This window comes from Cydia pomonella, chromosome 3 (genome assembly GCF_033807575.1).
Source record: "Cydia pomonella isolate Wapato2018A chromosome 3, ilCydPomo1, whole genome shotgun sequence".
NCBI lineage: Eukaryota > Metazoa > Arthropoda > Insecta > Lepidoptera > Tortricidae > Cydia > Cydia pomonella.
Genome location: NC_084705.1, coordinates 9,606,765 through 9,621,849, shown reverse-complemented (window position 1 = coordinate 9,621,849; position 15,085 = coordinate 9,606,765).

The following is a 15,085-nucleotide window of genomic DNA, read 5'->3' as shown; positions in this document are numbered from 1 at the left end:
ATGTCATAAATGCTCTAACGATCACAATACACTTCCGACTTACCGGATTATAAAACCGCTCTGTACAATGTTCGCGGTAAGGGGAGACGTAAGGCGAGAGAGCGAAGTCGCAGTAGATAATGACTCCATCAATAAAGCTAGCGAGCTGAGCTTAGCCGCTGCCGGTATGCCTACGTAATCAGATTATGTTAAATTCTCACCACATGAGACATAACTTCGACGACTAAAGGATCGATAGATTAAGTACACGTAGATAGAAATACCCCCGTCACATCGATCCCTTATCAACAAGGAAATTAAAACAATTATAATAACAATCACTATTTACTTAATCGAAAAGGGGTGAGGAAAAGACTTATCGAATTAAATATCTAATCTGAGGAATCCAGTCCATTAACTTTGAAAAGAAATAGACGTTAAAGCAATTCAAGAAAGAATAAAAATTTGTTAGGCTATAAATTAACCGACCCTCGAGGTGAGGCTCGCAATCTGCATTAGCCGAGACCTGCACTTCTTTCCTACGATTAAATGAAATTTCACGGGCGGTTGCTCACGGAACCGGCTGGACAAAGGTCTGGGATATTTAAATTGAATGCCTTTAATCCGACAGCTTTGCGACTTCCCAGGGCACCCACTCACGGCTTTAAAATATTAACTGAACCCACGTAGGTTTTGTCAAGTTCAATAGGTACTTGCGTGTCTTTAAAAATGATTTTCCAAAAGTGTACTTACTCATTTCAATAAAAATACGTTTTCGGCATCATGTCTTACTCAATGTTTGATATGACATTGAGTGGTCACTAAATCACTTCATAAATAATAAGCACGAATTCATTGTGGAAAGCGAATATTTATTATTCATTCTACAAAAAATGAAAAGACTGTGTCACACTGATGGACTTACATTTTTAAAGAGAAATCGAAGTCTCGTGGAGCACTCAGCCCGGGGAGGTTCTTTTGCTTTTTCGGAATTTTTTATTCATTTGTTTGCAGCCTCCATTCTATGTAGGCAAAAATTAATGCATTCATTTTTTGGAAGATGACAATCGATTCTTTTTCTTGTTAGATTCAAATATTTCTAATAAACCTGCTATCTATTGTACCCTAGAAATTTTGAAATAGAGATAATAGATGTGGCGACCCCTATACAAAAAGTGCGTGGCCTGTGACGTCAAAGGCAGCAAAAATTTGCTGGCTGCGCCAAAATGTATGAAAGAATCATAAAAAATAAGTTTTTCATTATTTACGCCGTAATAGCTTTGCGCTTAAGTATGTATTTGTTGTACATTTTATTTTTTTCGTTATAACATAAGTAATATAAAATGCTGTTTAATATGTGGCAAACCTCTTTGGTTACCTTACTCCTCGGCCTGCGAACGCCGGCCACTAAGTCAACTTTATTTATATATTTAATCTTTATTGCGCAAAAGAAAAACAATCTTATACGGACTTAATGCCATGAGGCATTCTCTACCAGTCAACCTTAAGGCTAAACAGAGAGATTGTGACAGGTGCTACAATTACAACAGCAAAATAAATCTAATAAATAAATCAGCAATCAAAAAAAATACATACATATAATAACATCTATATAGAAATATAATACACACATACACCATATATAAATAAAAAGACGATGCATATGAAGCTAATAAATAAATACATTAAGAATCTTTCATTCTGCTAGCAAAGAAAGCACGTAATGATTTTTTGAAAGCAAACTTATTTGGCGCATTTTTGATGTTAAAAGGAAGTCCATTCCAAAGACACGCCACCTGCATGGTGAACGAATTTGACATGAACCCGGTTCGGTGAAGAGGGATGGACAGAGACATATTGCCAGAAGAGCGAAGTTGACGGTCGCGGGGTCGCGGGTAACGCCATAATATTGAAAGAAGGATTTGAGGTATTCAGGAGAATGTGGATCGTTAAGCACAGAAAAAAGAGTGGAAAGCAAGCGAATATTGCGTCGTTGACGAACGGGAAGCCAAGCCAGCCAAGTTGTGCACAAAAAGAAGAAACGTGATCATATGTGCGGAGGCAAAAAAACGAAGGGAATGCAGTTATTAAGCAGGCGGTCCAATTTATCGAGAAGCTCTTCGTTTAAGTCCGAATAACACACATCACCATAATCAATAATGAGCAGTATAAGGGTGTTAATTAGTGCAACTTTAGTTTTGATCGGTAAGAGTGCTTCAGTTTGTTGAGAGAATGAAGTGAGCCCATGGCCTTACGGCTGATTTCAGTAACCTGATGTGATGGTCAGGTGTGATAAAATTAATAAAGGTAGAAAAAAGAAGTGGAGATAAGATACCTCCTTGAGGCACGCCAGTCGCCAGATCACACCAGTCAGACAAAGACCGGTCAACTCGGACTGCCTTTATGATTATGTTCGTTGTCAAAAACTGACTTGTATAAAATATTCTTGTAATGTCAATGAAAATATAATGCATGACAATTTATAGTGATCATGTATTTATTTACGGACGGACATAATTATAGGACTGGTCATAATTATAAGAGGTAATTTTTCCTTTTGAGGTACAAAAACCCTAAGAATTAGAACATTATTTTTGGAAGTCAGTCAAAAATAGTGAATTATTTCCTTCCTGGATTCAGCTCGCAATGAAACGCAAGGCCGGATAGGGATACGCAGCCTCAACCCCGTTTATCACCGAGATTTGTATACTGCTTTTCTCAATCTTGCAATGAAAAAAAACAATTGTAACACAAATTACGAATCTACTACAATTTGATGGTTGAATTCCAAGATGTTGTGTCACAATTTGACGTTTAAAAACAAAAGAAGGTTGCTTTACATACCTAGGTGTGTAAGGCTGTATGAAATTCCGTTACATATCATCTTCACTCATCGCACCGGATGCGTAATATTTTCGGACCTAATTCGAACTAATATCAACATTTCATTGCAAGTTTGAGAAAATTGAATAAGATAGGACATTTGACAAAAATAAATATAGATAAGTATTTTAGTCACTCACTCCCTCTGAACTATGGAATTGTCCGGTCATAAGCGCCGTCCTGCAAAAAGTAGTCCACTTGGTTAGTATCACCGACACATACGGAAGTTGGGTAATACCATCACTATTAGATAAAATCCGAGCCGCATGACCCAAAGAAGAGCGGAAGCAAGGAATTCTAAAACTTGCTTCAAATTTAACTAAGATACTAAAATGCGACGATAGTTAACTGACAAAAGAAACAGATTACTTATTAAATACTTACAAATTTGGTCATAATCGTAAATAATCGGAGGTTGTTCAATACAATTTTAAGAACCCTCTTAAATACTGAAAAAAGTTTCGTTTCGGTTCTCAAATCGAGATCGGGAGCGCTGGAAGGTATCCCTTTTGCACTAATCGAGCAATTTCTCCCATGTTATTAAGGGTAAATGGGAATGTTCGCAGGCCGTTGCGTTCTCAGAACGAGTTTCTTATAGACGGTATTGAATTTTTAAACAAATTTTTCGACCCGCTCCGGCCTCGCTACTTTATGTTATAGGATTAGAACGTTATTGCCCCAATAAACCGTCATCTTCCCTCTCTTATTTATTTTGTTTGAGGTTTTGAAATAGCTTATTAGACGAAAAACAGATCAAATACTCGTAATAAATGAAGATTTGTCTTTCCAACCTAAATAAGGTGTCACGTTTAGTACGGACAAACGAAGGTTAATGATAGAGAACCTTGAAAGATGCCTATTTGATTGATGTGTATGTTCAGCGAAAATGAATGGTTTCGGAGAAATCGTCATATTCCACCTCCATACATAACCAAGTTTTCAGTCAAATTTGGTTAATATGTAAATACTACGTTCTAGTCTCCTGACCGTCCTAGCCATGTTCTTAAAGCATATTCGATTTAAATGCTTACTATTGTAGGGTTCCGTAGTCAACTAGGAACCCTTATAGTTACGCCGTGTCCGTCTGGCTGTCCGTCCGGGGCTATGCTCCGTGAATGTTATTGATAGAAAGCTGCGATTTGGCATGGATACATAAATCAAACATGGCGACAGAACGGTAAAATAAAAACATTTTTTTTTTTACGGTACCTCCTATACAAAATGTTTTGAACCAAACCAAACTAACTTTTAAACCAAAAAAATTGCGTCCAAAAAATTAAAAAAAATCGTTAAAATAGAGCTTTATAAATACTTTCAACTAAAACAATAGCGAATAAGATTGGTCCAGTCATTTTTGAGATATTGCACAAAGTCCCCTTCATAGTAAAAAGACGTAAAAAGCGCAGCGAAGGTACTCCCTTATGCTTGTGATGTACATGATACAAACTTACTAATGACTAGCCCCCGTTTCGCCTATTCTGACTGAATAGTAACTACGGAACTACACTGAGCGTGGCCCGACATGCTCTTGGCCGATTTTTATTACCGCGGATATCATGTATTTAAATTATAATCTGTTATAAATTTTAACAAAAAATAATCGTGAGTTTCCTCAAAAATCCTCCGATATTAGAAAAAGGACAAAGCCTTACACTTTGCGCAGAGCATGAAATGGAGATGGGCTGGTCATGTGGCAAGGCTCAACGACGGGAGGTGGACAGGAAAAGTGACCAAATGGAAGAGCCCCCTGGGCTCTAGAAAGAGAGCAGCAGCAAAATAAAAATTAATATTTAAAAATATATATATCAAACGATAAAATTCTCTGTGGAATATCGAAGCTCTAATAATAATACCGTACTACAAGTACTCACCTGCGCCAGTTCTCGAAAATGGTCGTGCCACGCTCTATTGGGATCGATCTATTATCACTGACAGGACTATTGTAGCCAATAAGCCTGAGATCGTGATAGATAATAGATCGATCGCAACGCCGGGCCGTGCTCGTCGACGTCACCATCCCCCATGATGAGAATCTCGTGAAAGCCGAGAAGGACAAGTCCAGTAAGTACTTAGACTTGGCTCACGAGATAACCGCCATGTGGGATGTTGATTCGACGATCATTGTCCCGATAGTCGTTTCAGCGAACGGTCTCATAGCGAAGAGTCTCGACCAACACCTTGAGAGACTCTCGCTAGGTGGTTGGATCAAGGGTCAGATGCAGAAGGCGGTGATCTTGGACACGGCGCGGATAGTCCGCCGGTTCTTCTCTCTGCGGCCCTGACCACCGGCAGCTTGGGCCTTGCCACGCTGCTGGTGGCACCCTAGGTTAGGTTTTTTATAATGTGTTTATATCTTTTGTATTGTTTTGTAAGTGTTTTTATATTTTACTTTTATATACATATTGTAAAAACCTAACGTAAGAGAAAAAATGAAATAAAGGGTATAATAATAATAATAATAAATCTATCTCTGAATCAGAAATCTACAAATACCTTGGTATGACACAGTCGTTGGGTATTGAGGACGAGGGTATTAGACAGTCGGTGAAGGAGCGCTTTTTCAGTCGGCTCACAAAAGTCCTTAACAGTCTTTTGTCAGGAGGCAACAAAGTGCGCGCCTTTAACGCCTGGGTAATGCACCTACTCATATACTCCTTTGGCATACTAAGATGGACTCAGACCGAGCTGGACGCCCTGGATCGGAGGGTCCGACTAATGCTCACCACACATCGTATGCTGCACCCACGCTCGTCAGTTATGAGATTGTACATCCCACGGAAGTGTGGAGGTCGAGGCTTCCTAAACGCCAAAGATCTCCACAACCGCGAGGTGTGCAATCTCAGGAATTATTTCCTTAACAACGAGTGTGGGATGCATCGGGATGTGGTGGCAGTAGACAGGAACCTCACGCCGCTCTCCTTGGCAAACGAGAACTGGCGCAAACCTGTAAGGAGAGTAAGGTGCTACACGGGCGGTTCTACAAGGCCCTCACGGGACCCGACGACGTAGACCTGCTCGCGTCGGTGAACTGGTTACGATTGGTTTTGTCTGTGCAATTGCGGACGAAGTTATGATGACGAACAACTATCGGAAATATATCCTGAAGGACGGTACGGTCGACATTTGTCGGGCATGCCGCCGTCCCGGAGAGTCACTCAGGCATATCATTTCCGGTTATTCTCATCTTGCTAACGGCGAGTACTTGCACAGACATAATCTCGTAGCCAGGATTATTCACCAGCAACTTGCTCTTCTATACGGCCTTGTGGACCGCGAAGTACCGTACTACAAGTACTCACCTGCACCAGTTCTCGAAAATGGTCGTGCCACGCTCTATTGGGATCGATCTATTATTACTGACAGGACTATTGTAGCCAATAAGCCTGACATCGTGATAATAGATCGATCGCAACGCCGGGCCGTGCTCGTCGACATCACCATCCCCCATGATGAGAATCTCGTGAAAGCCGAGAAGGACAAGTCCAGTAAGTACCTAGACTTGGCTCACGAGATAACCGCCATGTGGGATGTTGATTCGACGATCATTGTCCCGATAGTCGTTTCAACGAATGGTCTCATAGCGAAGAGTCTCGACCAACACCTTGAGAGACTCTTGCTAGGTGGTTGGATCAAGGGTCAGATGCAGAAGGCGGTGATCTTGGACACGGCGCGGATAGTCCGCTGGTTCCTCTCTCTGCGGCCCTGACCACCGGCAGCATGGGCCCTGCCCCGCTGCTGGCGGCACCCTAGGTTAGGTTTTTTATAATGTGTTTATATATATTTTGTATTGTTTTGTAAGTGTTTTTATATTTTACTTTTATATTCATATTATAAATGACCTAGCCTAAGACCAAAAATAAATAAAGGGAATAATAATAACCCAGTCTCATTGTCCTCCCAAACTTCAATCCATAGACCGTTATACTGTTCACTTTTACTAGTTTTACTACATTAGTCCCAATGCCTGCTGCGACCGGTTCATGGGTGTCTATTGTTGCGCCTGTGAACGGGTTCCAGCAGGCGTTCTACATGACATTAAAGCTCTCCAAGGGGCATCTACGTGTTGGATCTATATCCCCACGCAAGCCTATCAAAAGACCGGGATTTATAGGCCCGTGAAATCCAAGGAGATATAATAATAAATGCACATCGCTGCGATTTCATACATATTTTAATATGAGATGATTTAGTAACGTTATTTTAGTTTAGTAACGTTTTTATATTCCTCCTAAAAGCTCAGCGTGAACGAAAAGTTAAACCGAAATTCAATTACTCGTTAATAGCAGGGAAAACATATAATATAAATAACTACACCAAACCAATATAAAAGTTATTATATATAATAACTACATACATATATACATACATAGTTATTATATATACCTACACTCGACACAGGTCCAATATACTTTTTATATTACATACAGTAGGTACGTCGGATTATCTAGTCGCCGACATTTTCATTTCACTGGCTCATTCATCCATGTGCTTGTTTCCCCACGCTGGGATTATACAGATGGACATTTATTTTTATTGCATAGCAGCTTTAATAACCGATAAATACAGGATGAAATCTGCGATGCAGGTACTCAAAACACGAAATCCTGTTAGACAACCAGGTAAGCAATTTAAAACTTAATCGTGTCACACAAATACTACAAAACACGAAGAATATTTCCCTGGGGTAGCATTAATGTTCCGGTGCTGGCGTAAACCATTCATCTTGACAATTTTATCGACCGAATCTCTGGAAATTAAGGCAGGAAAAAAGTCAATAAATCCAAGAAGCAAACTGGAACAGATAACGAATGTCTCGGGGTGCGACCCGCGACACGCCGCTCGAGCACGGGCAGGCCCGTTAATGTGACACTAAGTCCTGCCAGCAAGGGTAAACAAACAAAACGCCAGGGGAAACTTCCGATATTTATTCCCTTTAGTTCCAACCCCACTACTTTGATTATCTCTGTGGATAATCTTTTTCTTTGATATACTTAGTAAGTAGGTGCCTCTTTATAGTTTGTTTTCATGTGACTTTTCATTAAAAAAAAGTTGTTTTTCAAATCGATCGTTTTTATGCATGTTCTCAAAGACGACCGAATCGATTAAAAATTACCTTGGAAAGCCATATCAGTTGATCCATGATGGAATTCCCAAGAGATCCAGGTAACTCAACAAATATACTATTTATATGTCTTGTAATTGGGTATTTATTGTATAGCGTCTCGGGAAAGTCGGGAATTCCTCCGTTAGATTACCGTCCCTATGTAGATACTATTCTCGCTACTTAACTTGCTTATTTTTAAGTTTACTTAATAATTAATAAAGTCTGCTGAATTTGAAATATTATAAATAAATTACAATAGCAAGTTTCATAAGAGTACATATAATAAGTCATTGCATTTATTCGTGATAAACTATAACATACAAAAGTATAACAACATAACAAACGAAAGAAACATAGAATAAATAAATAGTTTACTACGAAATGGTCCCGCCTCAGCATAAATGCTAACTCAAAAGTCAGCGCTGATTTTCCGGCTAGACCATATAAGTATAAACGAACTTTTAAATAATTAGTTTAACGTCAAGCAACAGTACCAGTACTGAGAGCATTGGTAAACCAAATGCCGTATATTTATTCTTTCCTTATTCCTTACTTGTGACTCTTGTGAGTTTCTAAACGGAATTCCCCTGCTAATACCTTTTTACTTTAAAAATACCTTTTTCAATTTATTACGATATTTACAAGATTTAATGTCATATTCTTCCACTGTAAAATTATTAAGTAGAAGTATTCAGGCTAATTTACAAAGGCTTGCCTAAAATTTTTACTACTCTGTAGTTAAGCCATCTCTCTCTATCACTTTTCCATATTAATGCGACAGTAACAGTTGCGTTTCGTTCGCTATGGAGTGAAAACGTACAACTATAATTGAGTTTGTGCTCGTGAGAATCGTTATGCTGAGAAGTGGATGACTATCGAAATGAAAGTACAGTCGGCGATATTCTTTTTTTTTTGACAGAACTTGTTTCAACCATTGGATGGCGTTTAATTTAACAGTATTATAAAATAATCATTCAATATGACCTACATATCCATATTGTAGAACTTAAAAAACTATCAGTTAAAATAATGTTTCGAAACGCACAACCGCATACCGTCGCGGTTCGCGACGCGCCGTGTGTTCTGTGCCTTAATGCTACCTCAATCTTAACTTTAAATTTAAGACAACAGATGGCTTTGATATTACTTGCAAACTAGGCATTTCAAGTAGCTCTTTTTAAAGTTAATTTAAAGTTGCTTATTTTGAATACCTACTTTTTTTAATGTTTACGGAAGCAATTTAAAATATTGCAACGGGAACACCAACGCTCTTCATAGCTCGACGAGATTTTTATTATGAAAGTATTTCCGTAGGCTATTGCTGCCATCAATCCCGTATCTAAATGGATCCATTTGTTGCAGCGGCGCTCTGTCAAATTGGTTACTGACAGCGATCCCTTTTAAGAAATGTTCGAGGGTTACGTTTAATATTTTTTTTTTTTTAACAATTGAGGTAACCTTCCCGTAAAAGCTTAACCCTTAATAAAAAAACAGGTAGTATCACGTGGAGTTTCGAGTTACTTATAAGCATCAGGTATTAACTCCGAATACATAGATAATGAATAGTACGGTCGGTGCCCCAACTTAAGTAACCAAATTGCCTTACTAGTTGTATAGAAAAATGGATACTTACTTGGGAACGGACTTGTGCAACGAGGGGGGTTAGTGAAATTTTGGAAACGAGGGTGGTAATTCCGGGCAGCCGCAGGCTGGAGGTAGTTAGAGACCCGAGTTTGCAATATTCGTACCCCCGAAGTTACAATGTTAGCGAAGAACACTTTCGAAGAAAAAACTAAACTTTAAGCAAAATAATTCTTAAATACTGTGACATATCAGATATTCGTCCGCAATATCGTCATTTCTTGACAGGCATTAAAGGCACAGACCTATTTGGCATTTAGCGACGATAAAATATTATGTAAAAATATTAGAACCGGCTATTAAATTAATCAAATTAAATATTTTAAATCATAAACAAAAATATTAAATTATATACTTTAGTATTTCAAAAGTAAAACAAAAAAGATCTTTTTCGAGCAAGGGTAATTAAATAGTTATTTACGATACACGTGCAGAAAATAGGAAACTCGCAACGAGTGGTGATAAATTAAAACACGACCGAAGGGAGTGTTTTAAATCAACACGAGTTGCGAATTACCTATTCGCACGTGTATCGTACAACGTTTTACAGTACATATGGCTTTATTAAAGTTTCGACATACATATGCACGGAAAGTGCTCATTGCCGCATGCGTGCGGGAAAATAGCACCATATGTACTGTAAACATTATTTATGGTACGTAATGTACCTACTCGAATTACACACATTGTTATTTCACAACTTTGATAAATTTATCAAATTCCTATTAGCCCGTCGAAACGGTATCTTTTAACATTTTCGTTTAAATTTGCCGCCAAACACATCGCCGTTGTCAATAAAAGGGTTAAAGAAAGCCAAATCCATGTCTACACGTTGTACAGATCTTATAAAAGCGGTCACGTAACATCTCAGGTCGAGAGTTCCCCTAACGCAAACGATATCCTTCACCGAACAAGAGGCCGGAACGCAGCCTACTACGCTAAGATGGTTCCTGACGGGTTTCACCGACATAACTCTGTCTTCGACAACATCAACAGAGGATGTTTGTAGCTAAACAATATTTAATTTAAGCAATTAGGGTCATCTACAAATTATGTCACATTAGAGATTGGCCGAATACGGAGTTTGCCGAATAAATATATTCGGCCGAATGTTCGGTTCAGACACTACTGAACCTAATATTCGGCATACTTATTCGGTTCATATTATTATAATAAACCATTTAAAAATGCGTCAATTACATTAGGAGTTAAAGATGAGTCGCTTCCTTGGCAATTAATTCCCTAAAAACAAACAGATCAAAAGACAAAAGATTCGCAAACAAATTTTCATCATGTGTTAATGACAACGGAAAAGTTAAGTTAATTGAGAGTAGATACTTGGAAAGTTCTGGAGGAGCTTACATTTTACAGTGTTGCAACAAAACAATCATGATAAAAAACATTTGCCAAATATTGCCTATTGCATAATTTGCTATATGTATGCACAATATATGTGACGCACGTCAAAATCGGCACGCTAGAATTTTTTTTTTAAGAAAGATCATTTTTTTACCAAAATCTATAACATTTGGGAGCTGATAGTTTGCATACTTGCTACTAATATAAAGCCACATCATCAAAAAAAAGTACAAGCCAAAACTCGCTGGGGGCAGATTCACTTCGCTTATCCTGGCATGGCCTTTGATTATTTCTGTCCACATATGATTCTATTATCATGATAAGACGTACGAGTAAAACGTTGTCTTTTTTTTTCGAGTTGTCTTCGTATTTTTAGCATCATTCATTTTCAATATACCTACTGTACTGTACAATATTGTTTACCACAGAAGCAAAATAAAAAAATAAAAATAAGTTAAATTCAGCTAGACATGCATATGAATAATGAATATATATGAATTCATATCAAAACAAAAAAGTGTTTTGTGTAATTTGTACAAAAAAAATCCAATAGAAAAAATAAGCACCCATAAATACTTCTAACTAAAAATCACGCATTACAGTTAACAAATTCAATCAAGACACACTTGTATTATTTTTTTAAATAAATATGTAATAAAATGTAGGCTTTCTAGCACTAACCATAAAGGAGCAAAGCCGCGCACGAACGGATTGACAGACAGACGGAAATAGCGAATCTATAAGGGTTTCGAGTTTACTACAATTACTACGGAACCCTAAAAAGTAGTACGAGTATTATAGCAAATTGCCGTTACATAAGTATCTTAAACAAATCAATGATAGTGATATATGAGTAAACTTAAATGTACGCCGGGTTCATACTACTAGTCATGACGCTTATTTGACGATGATACGATCAAAAAATCAACGGTGAGAGAGGGAAACGTGATGTGATAAAATAAGGGCAAGCTAGACTTCTGAGGTTTATATTAACTCTATTAACGTAAAACGCAAAATTAACAGTAATGAAAATAACCAGAGTTCCTAATAACCTCGATAAATATATGTTAGAGTCAAATAACACACGAAGTTTCTTTAGCTCAGCAAATATTCATGTTAATAACCGTACCTGTTCCAAAGTTGGGGCAATTTTCGTAATGCAACACAGCTTATTCGCATAGTAAGGGCTCCGGCGCATTTCCGACTAGTAGTTGGTCAACTAATCCAAGTTTTCCTCTACGGACTAATGAGCTGAGTTTGAATCGGATTCCCCGCGATCGCAAGCGCGTGCCTAGCGGGCCAATTCAGACGTCTGATATCAGACTGACATCTACCTGATGTCATACAAATATCGTGCATTTCACTCGTACTTGTCCTTAGATGTATTGGCGTGGGCGAGTCGCATGATAACTAAATAATATGATGCCAATATCATCATCATTGGCCTTAAAGTCTATTACAGACTATACATAGAAACAGTGGCAGGTAGGGCAACAACGTTTTTCATGGCTAATATCATTCTAATGTTAATGTACGTTCGAATTGGCCTGTAATACTACATACTTCAACGCTAACAAAATTATGGAAATCTGAATTTTCCCCGATGGCTGTTTGTGTATGTGTTCCTATTTATCTTCTAAATAAGTACAGTTTTTATACATATCTGTAGGGCTAAGATGGTCGGCTTTTTATCACTTGTCACTATGCCCGTCACTTTCGCGTTTACATACTTGTTAGAATGTGACAGGCATGGTGACAAAAGATAAAGAGCCGACCATCTTAGCCCTACAGGATTCGTTAAACAGAATAAATATATGTCTTCTAATTTTAGCTCAGCTGAACACACAATTTGAAATGAGTTTCAATCACAAAAAATAACAACATTATTAAAGGAGACTAAAATGAATAAAAATAAAAATACTAAAAACTAATTTTAGCTATCGGAGGAATTTAAGTTTATAAGTAGTCATTTAGACGGGTAACATCGGAAATCATTAAACATCGCTTATCAAACTAAACTAATCGGTCCGGAAGAATAGGTAGGTATCTGGGGATCGAAAAATCAACACGAAATAGGTACAGAGAAACGACGAGGAACCAATGAATCTCTATATACACAATTTTTGCACAATTATTTTAATTTAACAAGCTATAATTGCGTAAGATACCTAAACCACGAATATGTTTTGTCAAAACAGCATGTCTTTTAATGCCAGATGCTAGAGCAAACTAAATCGTAAAAGCAGCAAATATAACTTAAGTCAAGATATCTTTTAAACACAATGAAGGAAGTAAAAACTCGAAAAAACTAGTTATGTCCTTCTTCTAACTAGGAACTGACTGTACAAACACACCCTTATTTAATAAAATTACTGTTTTCTTACATAATACATATCCTCTCAGTAATCTAACATTTCGCCTAATACTTAAAAACAAGGCTTATTCGTCTGCGCGTAGACAAACAAAGCTTCTGGGTCCGTAATGGAAATTACATACCCCGAGGTCGGAAATCAAATTGACAGAAGAGGTTAAACAAACGAAGCGGTCAGGGAGCCGAGGCCGGAGTCCGTCGAATATTAATCGCTCGGTAAATGCGCTTTTATTTGTTTCTTCCCTTCGTCCCCGGGCAAGGATCTGCCCGATAGATCGCCGTTAACGCACTTTGATCAATGCTATTAACGTTTCGATGATCCTAATTGATAGAAAAACATCAAAGAAATTATATTCAAACATGTCTTTATTTAAGTTTTTATTTAATTTACTCAGTCGGTGTGTAAGTTGTTGCTTTAAAAAATTTGGTAATGTGTATTATAAATGCAGTTCATGCTAAGTTAATTAGTTTAATTACCTATGTTTATTATTATTATGTCGCCGGCGAGCTGGTCTTAGAATGGAAATGGAAGTTTCTATTGATCTTAAATATTATCTCTATAATAAAATCTTATTGTTAGTAACTAGCTGTAAAAACCTGCTTGTTAGTAAAAGGGGTGTACAGTCTAGTAAAATGCACGCCACAACATTGATACATAAAGTAGATGTCGCTGTACGGTCCCTTACATTAGCACTAACAATAAAATACAATACAAATCCTGTTTATTGCACTAACTCTGATTATCAAAAGTTGATGTTTAAGGCCAGAGCACACTGCGCCATCTACACGGTTCTATTCTTACATAGTTCTATTCTTGTACTCGTATTCTTACCAATCGTCGGGTTGTGCCATACCTACGCCACTTGCATTGATTAGCAGGAGAACTAAAGAAGCAAAAGTCGAAGTTTTAATATTAAGAAATATTTAACTTAATTATCATTTAGGCACATATATTTACTATTTATAATACCATTCAAATATTTTGAGTATACATGACTATTTTAAAAAGTCGCTTCATTTACGCTAATAAGTGCAAAATCGAGACATTTGTTTTTATTTGTTTTGTGTATTTGGGCAAATTTATTTCCACTACTCCAAATGTTAAGGTAAAAGTTTTATATTTAAGAAATATTTACCTTAATTATCATTTAGGCACATTTATTTACTATTTATAATACCATACAAATATTTTGAGTATACATGACTTTTAAAAAGTCACTTCATTTACGCTAATAAGTGCAAAATCGAGACATTTGTTTTTATTTGTTTTGTGTATTTGGGCAAATTTATTTTCAACACCCCAAATGTTAAGGTAATCAGATGCAAATTTTGAGTTGTATCCTTATGTTCGCTGGTAAAATTCACTTTTAAATGATAATTTTGAATGAACCCTACCCATATAGTGTTGTGTTCCTGCCGGTGAGAAAGGTTGCCAGAGCTCAACGAGGGTACGGGTTTTAGGGTCGGCAACGCGCATGTAGCACCTCTGGAGTTGCAGGCGTCCATAGGCTACGATAACTACTTACCATCAGGCGGGCCGTAGGCTTGTTTGCCATCACCGTAGTATATAAAAAAAGAAAAAATATAACGTTCATCTGGATTTGATTGTTTTGGTATTTCATAGTATTTTCCTCGCGTCGGTGTGGTGAAAAAAATTGTGTTTTACTTGGAGGCAAAGTTTGCCCAACAACTATGCCCCCTTGTAAAACAAATAACTATTTTTATTGCCATATCCGTTTTCGATGAGT